The sequence below is a fragment of the Tachyglossus aculeatus genome, chromosome 18 (assembly GCF_015852505.1).
Source record: "Tachyglossus aculeatus isolate mTacAcu1 chromosome 18, mTacAcu1.pri, whole genome shotgun sequence".
Lineage (NCBI taxonomy): Eukaryota > Metazoa > Chordata > Mammalia > Monotremata > Tachyglossidae > Tachyglossus > Tachyglossus aculeatus.
Window position 1 is genome coordinate 32287432 of NC_052083.1, and position 13692 is coordinate 32301123.

The following is a 13692-nucleotide window of genomic DNA, read 5'->3' on the forward strand; positions in this document are numbered from 1 at the left end:
AAACTGAAGTCTTGGAGGTCCTAGGCAGGTAATAGCTGCTAAAAAGTAACTGACAATTTGAGCTGAATTGCTTCATAAATTTTTTTCCCAGTTATTTCTCTCTATTCTGAAAATTAGATTGTAAGCTCCTTGAGGGCAGGGATCAGATTTACTAACTCTGTTGTACTGTACTCTCCCAAGTGCTTAGTACTATGCTCTGTACACAGTAAATGCTAAATAAAATTGCTAATTTGCAGTTTTTGAGAGTTGGATCTCGTGTGTGTGCGTGTGTGTGTGAGAGAGAGAGAGAGAGAGAGAGAGAGAGAGTGAGACAAACAGAAAGAGAGAATACATGCAGGTGTTCACTTCAAATTGTGTTTGCCATGACAACATGGACCATGTCTTCTTTTTTTTTTATGGTATTTGTTAAAACCTTACTATGTACCAGGCACTGTACTAAGCTCTGAAATTCCAGTGTTATATACTGAATACTATCTAAATCCTAAATTCCATTGTTATTTTCCCCAGAATCAAAAATAGCACTATATGCTATTTAATAACACTAAACAATATGATGAGTTTACTAAATCGTCATGTGATTATGTATTTATTTATTATGCGATTCCCTGTGCTTCTGCTATTTGTCTTACAGTTGGCGAAAGGGGGCTAAATAAATATTTAGATATTTCCCTACCACTCCTCAAAGCCAGGGCAAAACGAGAACACATTTTTTGAATATGAGTATTTACCTTTTCTAGTGGCAGTATTCATTTTTTGTTATTTTAAATTAATTAACCAATGGTATTTACTGAACACAATATACTTTTCTATAAATTTGCTTCCTTCCCTCTACATTAAATTCTATGCTCCTTAAGGGCAGAGACCACATCTGAGTGGTTCTTCTGTCGTTTCCCCAAGCACTTATTACCATGCTTTGCAGAAAACAGGTGCTCAATAAATAAATTATAAAGATGAGGAAACTCTTATCACAGTTCCTGGCAGGGCATAGTTCTGGGACATGCCAGGAAAGGGCAGTGGCTCATTTAAACCCTCTCCCAATAACCACGGCATGAACAAAATTAAGAGACTTGGCTCATAGGACCTATAATTCCAAAACTGATTAGTTGAAAAGAACCCTTTTTTGAAGAGCCTTCTGCTCTATTTTGAAATTTATATATTTAGGAATGAAAATGGAACAGGATGTGCCCTTAGAAAATGAAATACACAGATTGTGCTGATACCCTTTCTTAGAAAGATAATTGAGAAATACTTAACTTGATTAATTACACAGCTTTTTTTAATAACCCAAATATCAGACATCAGATGTGAAATAAATTTGAACAAGGCATGCACTTTTACCCGGAATGATGGAATCCACAGATATTTGAGCAAGAACTGAATTAAAAGATCACCTTTCTTAGTGTGGCCTAATTACTTAATTTGTTCTAAATACTAGGTCTATTCTTGACATTCTTAACCAACCCTTTGAAAATATGCAATTCCTCCTTCGCATAAGTAAATCCTCTCCACAAATGTATCACGACTAGACACGCCTACATATTTTGCCCTCAAAGGGAGCGATTAATATACTTTAATAGGCACCTCCACCTCGACTACATCCAGAAATCCTTTCACCACCCACTCTTTTGGTGGTAAAACAACGTTTAATAGCACCCTCCACAGTACAGTCTAGACTGAAAGAAGGATCCAGAGTTCAAGGAATACTTAAGGTAGTAAACCTGAAGCTTCTTATCCTGAACTTGAGCTGGGTGCCAGATGTAATGCTGAGCAACATGCTGGCAAACAATGGGTCTGCCCATTTCTCATTCAGAACATCGCCTGGACCCTCCCACTGACCCATGCCCACTCAACACCAGAAAGAGGGGAACATAAATTAAACGAAACATTAGGACCGGTTTTGGTGGCTCACCCAAACGCTTGAGGCCTCCTTGGGCCTCGGCCTTGTTCCCAGAAGTGAAAGCCAGCTGGAACTGTCCTGACTGCCGCTGTGGGAACACAATGAGTGCCGGGTGGGAATGTCTGAGATTGAAGGGTTTCAAGGCGGACTTGGTTTATTTGCTTCCTTGGGTGCCAAGTTTCTCTCTGTGGAGGCTCAGGAGGGAAGTTAGCATATCTGGTCCAGGAGTTGACAGCCTCAGAGGAGGGGCATCGCTGGTTTGGGGGTTCTCATGATTGAATCCTAGAGGAGTGGACTTGGCCCTGGTGCAGCGCTGACTCCTGCCCGGGGTTGTAGTGTGCCAGGCTGGCAGTTGACTGCCAGCGGCAGCCCGGTCTGCTCCTCAGGGAGCCAAGACGGCTCCGGATGGGTGTGGGTAGACACTCCACGAGGGGATCTTGGGGGAAAGCTGAGCCGCATTCCCCACCACCCCCTGTGCAGCAGTGTTAAATGCCCAGCTGTTTCCTTAATAAACAAATTTTATTTTCCCCTCTGCTTGTTCTCCCTTACCTTATAAGGGCCACATACTGAGTGCCTACCAATAAATACGTTAAAAAAAATCTCTCAAGGGACAGAATCTCTTCCACTGCAAGGGAGGGAAGCGTTTCTTTCAGCTCCTATATCATCACGATAAACGGAGTGCTTACTATGTGCAGAACACTGTACTAAGAGCTTGGAAGGGTATAATAAAACAGAACTGGCAGACACAATCATCCCCAAACTCTGAACATCCAGTTGCCCTCAATGATATGGCATAACAAGGCCAGAAGCTAAACAACTGGAAATCCGCCAAGGAGAAAGAACATGTACACGTTACGGCAGAAGGCTAGGTCCCCTGGGGACTGAGAACAGCAGAGGTATGGAAAGTGTTTTGGAGGGTTTTCTATTTTTCATTCTATGGTGCTGGGAAAGAGAGTTGCCTTGAATGTTTAAAGAGTTAAAAAGGAAACTATCCTAAAAATCTAGTGGAAAAAGGAACCTGATTAGATTTTCTTTAAATCAGATTGTGATAAAATGAGGAGAGGTAGAAAGGTCGTTGAGGATAAACTAGACAAATTGGTATATTGGCTCTTCTCCTCTTTCCAAATATTGGTACACTCACTGCTGCAGAGGAGTCTACCGAACAAAACACGTAAGCCTGCAGTTTATATGTCCTGCCTCCACCCTAGATGACATCACAAAACTTTCTATCAACCCTTAATGGGTAACAGCTAATCCAATTTCCTAGGTGGAAAAATAGCAATGCTATTTGTACAGTAGAGACTATACTCAATTGTCTCTCATTCAGTGAGGCTGGTTGAAAGTGATCCCTCAACCAGGGTAACTGCATTGTCTGACTGGAAAAACCCTTGGGCCCAAATTCACATGGTATATGCGCCATTTACACGCCACTATCCTATTACCATTTGCAAAGGGATATTCTGGGCTTTTTAATTTTTCTGGCATTTCAGGTGCTGTCATAAATCACATTAATTGGAACTGATTTATATTTTCACATTAATCATCACCATCAACAGGTAAAGAGCACCTACAACATGAAGTTTAGAAATTAAGCAGAAGTAAATGATTTAAGGAAATCGGAAAATCAAAAATGCCATTCAGTGGTCCATCTAGTCCAGTACTCCGCCCCAACAGTAGAAAAGAATACTTGGCCCTCACTGGCAATCCTCCTCAGAGTTCTGGAATAGTCATTTACATCCCTAAACTTTCCCTCTGGCAATTCATTAGGGAATTCTCCTCCATGAATTTATTCAAGGTGTTCTTCAATTAATTAATATTGTCATCCTGCACAACTTCCTGTGGGTAAAAAAGGGCATTCAGATAGTATCCCATATGAAGACCTGTTTCCTTTTGTTTAAAACCTCCAAGCTTCGAAAGGGTGTCCGTGACCAGAGGGCTATGAGTGTGCAGGCAATGTGTCTGTTTATTGTTATACTGTACTTTCCCAAGTGCTAAATACATACAGAAAGCGCTCAATAAATTTGACTGACTCAATGAATCAATCAGTCATATTTATTGAGCGCTTACTGTGTGCAGAGCACTGTACTAAGTGCTTGGGAAGTACAAGTTGGCAACATACAGAGACAGTCCCTACCCAACAGTGGGCTCACAGTCTAGAAGGGGGAGACAGAGAACAAAACCAAACATATTAACAAAATGAAATAAATACAATAGATATTTACAAGTAAAATAAATAAATAAATGGAGTAATAAATATGTACAAGCATATATACACATATACAGGTGCTGTTTGGTTGGTGAACGACAACCCTTAATTTGCACAGTCCAAACGCTTCAGGGCTTTGTAAACTTCCAACGTGTCTCTTTTTGGCTTTCGTTTTCCAGACTGGAATCCTAAACTGTTCTGCCCAACTTCAGTCAGAGCTCTTTGGTGAAATTCAGATAGGGTGTATTCATTCTAATTAATGGCATGCCAAATACAAGGGAATCTACCCATAGAGGAAACATACTGCAGCCTGATTGTTAGCTAATCATACTACTGTAGAAAGCTGCTTTTCTCGATTAATTTGGATAGAGGTTAGTTCAGATAATCTAAAGTACCTGCCTTGATTGTCAAAGCCCAATTTTTGTTCAGTTTTCCAAAGATGAGACTAACAGAATCTCTGTTTCTACTACTTTGACTTCATCCCCTGCTATGGCTGCCACTCTATACACAGAATTCTCCGCTCCCTGACCCGGTTTATGCTGGGGGAGAGATCATGGATTGGATCACAGAGGGCATAAACAAGTCAAAACTGCCATCCTCATCTCATATTCTAGCATTACTGGCCAACTATAGCTATGGTCCTTCACTGGACTAAATTTGGAGACGGTGAACCAGACACAAGATTTCCAATTTTCTACTTAGATAACCATTACTTCAGAGTTTAATTAACATGATTAAAAAATGTTTACTAAGTGAGCCAATCAATCAGTCGCATTTATTGAGTGTTTACTGCACAGAGCACTATTCTAAGCACTTGGGAAAGTACAATATGCCTGAGTTGGTAGATATGTTCCCTTCCAACCTCAAGGCCTCTCAAATCACAATGCCCATGTTAACCAAAGCAATTCAGTCCCCTGTTTTCAACTGACCTACCAGATGGTTGGAAGGCAACTGATGGGAAAATCAGGGTTATTTGATGGCCATTATTAGGATCCAAATCACTATTTCAAGTCTCTTCTTAATCTGCTTGTGTATACCTAGTCTAAAATGGTCTAGTTTGGTCTGGGTAGCAGCTGGGAGCCTGTTTCAAGGCTTAGAGAAGCCCCACAATTCTGAGGAGGTAGAGGACCCTTTCACTGGCCTAAAGTGCAGCTGAACTGTTTCCCATCTGCTTTGCAACAGCCCTTGATAAAGAATACAGGAAAGAGTTACGAACCCTAACTCTCACCACTCCAGTTCTCTTGGCACATTACAAACGAGATCCTAGATGGGTATTTTTTTTTAAAAAAAAGGTATTTGCTAAATGCTTACTATGTGCCAGGCACTGTACTAAGCACTGGGGTAGATACAATGATCTGGTTAGATACAGTTTATGTGCCGTATTGGGCTCACAGCCTTAATCCCTATTTTATAGACGAGGTAACTGAGGCATAAAGAAAGACAGAAATTTGTCCAAGATCACACAGCATGCAAGTGGCAGGGCTAGGTTTAGAAACCAGGGCTTCAAACTGCATTCTGAGGGTTGCTTAAGGGTAACTGTGAGTTTGTTTTTAAATGCAAGGATGCAGTTGTCAAAGAGAGAAGGAAACATGGTAGAACACTGCGAAGGCTAGGATGGCCAATAAACTGGTTTTATGCTGGGCTGTCCTGTTTCCAAGTGACCCATCCCCTGTCTGATACTATGTTACTGGGTGCTTTTATATGCAGTCTACCTACTTTCAGCACCCGGACTTCCTCTGCTGAGGCTTGAACTCAATGTTCAAATTCAGAAGAATTTGTGGGAGAGTGCCATGGCTCTGTGCCAACTGGAGGAAGGGGTCAGGGTTCCCCACATAAAGATTTTGGGTACGGGCCAATTCTGGCCAGATCGGGCAGACTTCCACAAAATAGCAACCATTTAACATCATGACGCTGAGCTCTGGGGTCAGCCTAGTGTGTGCCACATCAGGTGGCCTTAGCCAGGGCCGTTTTCTTTCTCTCCTGGTTCACTACTGAATGGAGGCCACTGACAGCCTTGTTGGATTCTGGACACTCGGATGGGGAAGGCCTCACATGGGTCACGTCGGGCACTCAGTCTAGCATTAAGGACGTAGTGTAAGCCTACATCCCATTTTGAGAAACTACGTCTGATTCACCAGAAACCTATGGCGGCTCTCCCAAGAACGCTCTATTTTGCTTCTAGTTCCCATAAACTTAGCAAAGGGAGCCGAAGAGGCAGAAGGAGGCTGGGCGTTTACAATAAAGGCACTGGACAGAAAAGCATCCTAGGCCTCATCCGTAGTGGATAGGAGACAGCTTTGCAGAAAACCAAACAAACAGCCACCTTATTCCCAATATAGCACAATGTACACGTACCTGAGAAGAGGCTGGACCTTCTTCCTGCTTGGTGGGATGTCTAGATGTTTTCCCAAGGTGGCACCGTGAGGCCTTTTTAAAATGCTCTGCCAGTGTTCAACTTCCTGTTAGAAAGCAAAGAGGAGATTACTCTCTTATTTTCCTTTCCGCTGGTAGAATAAATCCTTTCCCTCTCTGTTTAAAGAAACCAAGCACAACCACGAATATCAACCAGAATATCACTGGGTGAGCTGTCTTAAGAATTGCATAGATTTGCCTTTGCCTAGCACTTCCAGATTACACTGAGGTCACCGAACATGAGGGGAAATTGGCCAACACAAAGCTCTCTTTCCTTTTAACTGGGCTGCCACCTTTTGCCCAGGTTGCACCAGAGGTTAAGCCTGGAGGACAAGGACACTTGAATTCTGAATGATCCCTGTGCCACGCCTGACCACCCGAAGCAAGGGAGCCTCGCAATTTTCTGGACAGCCGGGATGCAAACAGATGATGACGATTCTACAGCAGGAGGGACGTTCTGAGTGCTAGGCAATAATAAAAATAATTACTGTGGTATTTGTTAAGTGCTTACTAGATGCCAGGCACTGTACTAAGTGCTGAGGGGAATACAAGCAAATTGGCTTGCGACAGCCCCCGTCGCACTTGGGATTCACATTCTCAATCCCTATTTTCCAGATGAGGTAACTGAGGCCCAGAGAAGTTAAGTGATTTGCCCAAGGTCACACAGCAGACAAGAAGCAGAACCGGAATTAGAACCCATGACCTTCTGACTCATGGCCTGTGGATACACTAGGCCATGCTGCTTCCCCTAAGGAAAAAGAGCTGCTTAAAAGTATCTAAAATGCCCAACATTTGGAAGCTCTGAAAGTGGCAGCTTAATGAAAGAGGATGATCATTATAATGCACGATACAGTAAACACCTTCAAGGAGTTCAAAATGCTGTGGAAAGGAGAAAGATAAGCATTACGTGGGAATCTATGGATTGATACCTGCCATTCCAACCACTTTATTCTAAAATACCACTTGACTAATGAACATTTTTCTCCCTATACCCCCTCATTTTTATGCCTTTAGGTTTCTGTCTTAGTCCACTGGATGTTGTAATTTTAATTGGAAAAATCCCTCAGCAACCCTGCAGCTTTATTTAGGGCAGTATTTAAGGGAGGAGGGTGAAGAGGAGGAGAGGAGGAAAAGGTGATCTGTTTTATCGAAGACTCTTCTACCTATGCAAGTATTGCCCTGAGTAAATCCAACCTTGAAGCTTACATGATAAAGTGTCCTAAGGAGAGGGACAAAAGTCAGTGGAACTCAAACCCATTACACATCCTGGATTGTAGTTATTCATTATATACGAGAAAGGAGTGATAGTGTTTAACTTGGCCAATCTTTCAGCTAGGAATAATGCAAACAGCATAATCCTCCTTACAAAAGAGCAGTTTCTTTGCCACACAGATGTTGGTCATATTTACCCTTTTCTTACCACATCCACTGTGGTTTACTTAACTTTACAAGAGAATAGCTAGTGGCTTGGTTCCAAAGCATTCTTAATACAAAACCCTATTTTGTTCATCAAAGGTCAGGCACAGCAAAACACTGTTTTGACAAAGGATGTAGAATCAATTTGAAAACTGAGCCTTCCCAAGTTTTAATGGCATGAATTAAAAATTTGACATTTATCTTAGCTCACTGTGAGCATTTTACTAATGTGGATCTCCCAAGTGAGAATTCTAATATCTACCTACTAGACTGAGAAGCAGCATGGTATAGTGGATTGAGCACAGGTCTGGGGTTCTAATACTGGCTCTGCCACTTGTCTGCTGAGTGACTTTGGGCAAGTCACTTTACTTCTCTGTGCTCCAGTTACCTCATTTATAAAATGGGGATTAAGAACATGAGCCCCACATGGGACAGGGACTGAGTCAACCTGTTTACCTTGTATCTACCCCAGCTCTTAGAACAGTGCTTGGCACATAGTAAGAACTTAACAAATACCATATGTATCATTATTATTCTCTGCTTCTCCTTAGAAAACTATCTGACAAAGGATATTGGCCCTGCGCTCCCCTCAAGTTTTAGCTATCACAGTGGTCTTATTTTACTCTAGTATTTGTTAAGAGCCTATTCTGCATCAGGCTCTGTGGTAGATACAAGACAATTAGACATAGTCTCTATCCCACCAGGGGCTCAAAACCTAAGAGGTAGGGAGAGCAGCTATCAGCCTTATTTTACAGAAGAGGAAACTTTGGCCCAGAGTGAGTAAGTGACTTGCTGAAGGTCACACAGCAGGTCAGTGACAGAGCTGGGACTAGAACCCTGTTCTCCTGGCCTAAATTCATTCCCATGTTCATAGAAACCAGTCCTACGTTCATTCCAGCAGGCAGCACTGCCTCCTACTTCATTAAAGTTCTTTGTCTTGTGTGAGAGAACAATCAAGCAAGCAATCGAGGGCATTTATTGAGCACTTGCTGTGTGCAGGGCACTGTACCAAGCGCTTGGGAGAATACCGTATAACAGAGTTGGTAGACACATTCCCTGCCCACAAGGAGCACTCACAGTCCCAGAGAGGTTACACTGACCAGCACTACAAGGAATATGACTGAATTTTGGGGCCCTGAGCTACCGCTGAAAAAAGGCTGGTGGGCTCCCCCAAGTATCCCACTTTGGGCCAGGGACATGGGAATGAAACAGACATGGATAGTCCTGCCTAGCCCCAGCAGGAGTAGGGGAGGAGAGTGATGAAGAGAGAAGGAGGCATGTTTGTCCCTTCCCTACTGCTGCCTCTGTCTCCGTCTTGCTCCAAGGCATCAGGGCCCTGGTGACTAGGTGTCCCGCTTCAGGAAGGAAGGTCATACATTTTGAGGTTCTCTCCTATCTTCCCTTAAGCCTTGATCCACTAGGACCCCACTTTCACCTGGGTGGCAGAAAAGGACCTGATAGACTGCAACAATAATAATAATAATAATAATAATGGCACTTATTAAGCACTTACTATGTGTAAAGCACTGTTCTAAAGTGCTGGGGAGGTTACAAGGTGATTATGTTGTCCCACGGAGGGCTCACAGTCTTAATCCTCATTTTACAGATGAGGTAACTGAGGCACAGAAGAGTTAAGTGACTTGCCCAAAGTCACAGAGCTTACAAGTGGCAGAGCCGGGATTTGAACCCATGATCTCTGACTCCAAAGCCCATGCTCTTTCCACTGAGCCATGCTGCTTCTCCATCTGAGAGCAGCAGCGGAAAACAGAGGAGCGCAAGAAGAAAGTGTGACTTCTACTCCTCCTTTTCCTCAGAGGTGACAGCAGTCATCACTGAAGATGCAGAGAGGAGAGGAGAAGTCTCTCTGCTGCTTTTTTTCCTCCTCACTGTTTTCCTGCTGCTGCACGGCCAGCTTCCCCAAGGGAAGGAGCTGGAAGAGTTGACAGGGTGAATGCACTGAATCATGATCCTACCAAACTTCTCCAAGAAATGACTCTTGTTGGCCAAGAACAACTTTTCTGTCCATACAAATAAAAAACTTCCTTTTGTTTTTGTTAGTAAAAACATTTTCTCGAATATCTAAAAATATAACGAAAAACCAAAGCCAATAAAAAGTTTGGTTTCTTTTGCTAGAAAATCCCTGAACAGGGCAATCTAACAGGAAAAAAGCCTAACGTTTTGTAAACCTAGTTACAATCACATCAGGCAATCTGTACAGGTCTTGTGAAATTGATTAAAATGTTTACACCACTATTTAAACTTTTGGCTCTAATGGGAAGGAATAATCACACAGTCACACAACTGTCAGGGTGGAATGGAGAGTACAAAATCATCAAATCCTCTTTTCCAGGACCTCCCAAACCATCCTAGCTAGAAGGGGATCCAACCTTACCATCCAGAGTGGAGATTACACAATCCTCCTGCCACTACTCATTCCAAAGTCATTACTGCCAGAGTTGTTCTTTATATGTTATCAAAATCTCCCTGCTGCAATTGAAGCCCTTTTTCTTTTCTTTTGTGTTTTTTAACAATATCTGTTAAGCGTTTAATATGGGCCACACACTGTTCTAAGCACTGGTGTAGACACTAGGTGATACGGTTGTCCCATGTGGGGCTCACTGTTTTAATCCCCATTTTACATTTACATTTTACAGGTCACTGAGGCACAGAGAAGTTAAGTGACTTGCCCAAAGTCACACAGCAGACACGTGACAGAACTGGGATAAGAACCAGTTCCTTTTCATTCATTCATTCAATCGTATTTATTGAGCGCTCACTGTGTGCAGAGCACTGTACTAAGCGCTTGGGAAGTACAGGTTGGCAACATATAGAGACGCTCCCTACCCAACAGTGGGCTCACAGTCTAGAAGGGGGAGACAGAGAACAAAACAAAACATATTAACAAAATAAAATAAGTAGAATATGTAAACTAAATAAATAAATAGAGTAATCCTTCTGACTCCTGGGCCTGTGCTTATTCTCCCTCCTATTAGGTTGTGAGCCCCATGTGGGACAGAGACTGCATACAACCTGATTAACTTGTATTTACTTCTGCACTTAGAACAGTGCCTAACACATAGTAAGCACTTCAATACCATAAATTTTGGTCAAATACCAATTAATCAATAGCGTTTATTGAGCGCCTACTAAGAGTGATGTACCAAGCACTGGGGAAAATGCCACAGAATTGTTAGACATGTTCCCTGTGCCCAAGAAGCTTAAATTCTATTGGGGAGGCAAATGCAAAAATAATTTACACATCAGAGGAAAGAGGAAAAAGGGGTGTGGCTGTGTGTTGGTGCTTAAAAAGATATGTGCGAAAATGACAACTTTTTAAGGGCTGGGTGGTGACGAAATAGTGAAGTGACATTTGGGGAGAGTAGAAAGAGAGATTTTTGGAGGAGATATGTTTTTTCTCTGAATATGGGGAGTTGTGTGGTCTGTCACATTTGAAGGAGGGACGGAATTCCAAGGGGGTGAACTCTTGTGGAAGAAGTCAGAGGTGGGAGTGAGGAGACTGAGACCAAAGCACAGTAAGTAGGTTAGCTTGTGAGGAGTGTGAGCTGGGGTGTAGTGGGAGAAGACTGCATAAACGAGGGCATATAAACACTTGATATCCTCTGACTAGGAATGATAAGAAACCAAAAGTGGGGGGCGTTACTTGACTGTTCATGACATTAAAACTAAAAAACCTAAACAAAGACACTTTTGAAACACTGAAGAAGCATTATAATCACAGCACAATGTAAATTATGTTTATATAGGGAGAGTCAATTTAGAAACAAACCAATTGTGTAAATTGAGATTACATACCCACAAGCCTTCAAAAATGGCCCCAACCCAGGAAGAAAGGTTAGAAAGTTGACCGCAGCAATTGGAGAATTCTGTTATCTCACTGTTCTCCATTGCTGCCGGGAAACTTTCTCTAATCCTTTGGAACAGGCTTCTCCCCAACAACCACCGACAAGTCAATGACAAATAATTTATGCTAATAGTCCCCATCTCAATCAATCGTATCAAATTTATTGAGCGCTTCCTATGTGTAGAGTACTGTACTAAGTAATTGGGAGAGGACAATACAACAGAATTAGCAGACACTTTCCTTGCCCTGGATGGGGAGACAGATATTAATATGAACAAGTACCTTACTATATATAATTTAAAGATATATATACAAGGGCTGAAGGACTGGGGGGAATACCCAATACCCAAAGGTCACAGATTCAAGTGCATAAAAGATACAGAACAGAGAGTAAGCTGGGAAAATAGGGCTTAATCGGGGAAAGCCTCTTGGAGAAGACATGACTTTAATTCTAATTCTTATTCTAACAAGTTCAAAAAGGGTATTCTGCACCTCGTTGATTTCAGTTTCTATCACGGGCCGGCAGAAAAATGGAAAAATACACTAGACTATAAACTCCCTGAGGGTAGGAATCGTGTCTACCAACTCGATTGCATTGAGCTCTCCCAAGCATTTACAACAGTGCTCTGCTCACTGTAAACACTCAATAAATAGAAACAGCAGGACCCAGTGGATAGAGCACAGGCTTGGGAGTCAGAAGGACCTGGGTTCTAATCCCCTCTCTGCCACTTGTCTGCTGTGCGACCTTAGGGAAGTCACTTAACTTCTCTGTGCCTCAGTTACTTCCTCTATAAACTGGCAATTAAGACTAAAACAGGGACTGTGTCCAATCTGATTAGCTTGTACTTACTGCAGTGCCTGACGCATAGTAACCACTTAAATACCACTGACTGAGTAAAGAGTATGAAATGGGTGTGAGGGGCTAAAAGGTAGAATGAACATTTACTATTCACAACTCTTACTTTGGGAGATTGTTCTGAAGGGATGGTATTGCCTTTCCCTAGAGAAAACTCTGTGGATCCATTACCAGAACGATGGCAGATGGAGAGCGGGGCATTCGGGGAGAGACGTGTCCATGGCGTCACTATGGGTCGGAGACGACTCGACTCCATAAGACAAGAGAAAGAGAAATGACTACCGCTCCCTGTCCACTCGTAATAATAATGGACACGGACAGTCCTGCCTAGCCCCAGCAGGAGTAGGGGAGGAGAATGACGAAGAGAGAAGGAGGCATGTTTGTCCTTTCCCTACTGTTGCCTCTGTCTCTGTCTTGCTCCAAGGCATCAGGGCCCTGGTGACTAGGTGTCCCACTTCAGGAAGGAAGGTCATACATTTTGAGGTTTTCTCCTATCTTCCCATAAGCTTCTGGGAAGATCCACTAGGACCCCACTTTCAGCTGGGTGGCAGAAAAGGACCTGATAGACTGCAACGATAATAATAATAATAATAATGTTGGTAATAATAATAATGATAATAATGGCATTTGTTAAGCACTTACTATGTGCAAAGCACTGTTCTAAGTGCTGGGGGGATACAAAGTGATCAGGTTGTCCCGTGTGGGGCTCACAGTCATCATCCCCATTTTACAGATGAGGTAACTGAGGCTCCGAGAAGTTAAGTGACTTGCCCAAGGTCACACAGCAGACATGTGGCGGAGCCGGGATTCGAACCCACGACCTCTGACTTCAAAGCCCGTGCTCTTTCCACTGAGCCACGCTTCCTCTCTATAGGTATTTGTTGAGTGCTTACTATGTGCCACGCACTGTTCTAAGTGCTGGGGGGGATACAAGGTAATCAAGGTTGTCCCACGTGGGACTCACAGTCTTAATCCCCACTTTACAGATGAGGGAACTGAGGCCCAGGGAAGTGAAGTGACTTGCCCAATGGTGGTGCCAGAAC

General features: G+C 42.8%; 1 protein-coding gene across 2 annotated transcripts in view; it reads right to left on the reverse strand.

Moving 5' to 3' along the window:
- The window catches only part of SLC37A1 (solute carrier family 37 member 1), a 90001-nt gene that overhangs the window by 69292 nt on the left and 7017 nt on the right, over window positions 1-13692 (reverse strand). For both annotated transcript variants that reach the window (XM_038760372.1, XM_038760371.1), the window contains one exon: window positions 6459-6562. The gene's annotated coding sequence lies outside the window, so the exon portion shown is untranslated. The remainder of the gene's footprint in view (window positions 1-6458; window positions 6563-13692) is intronic.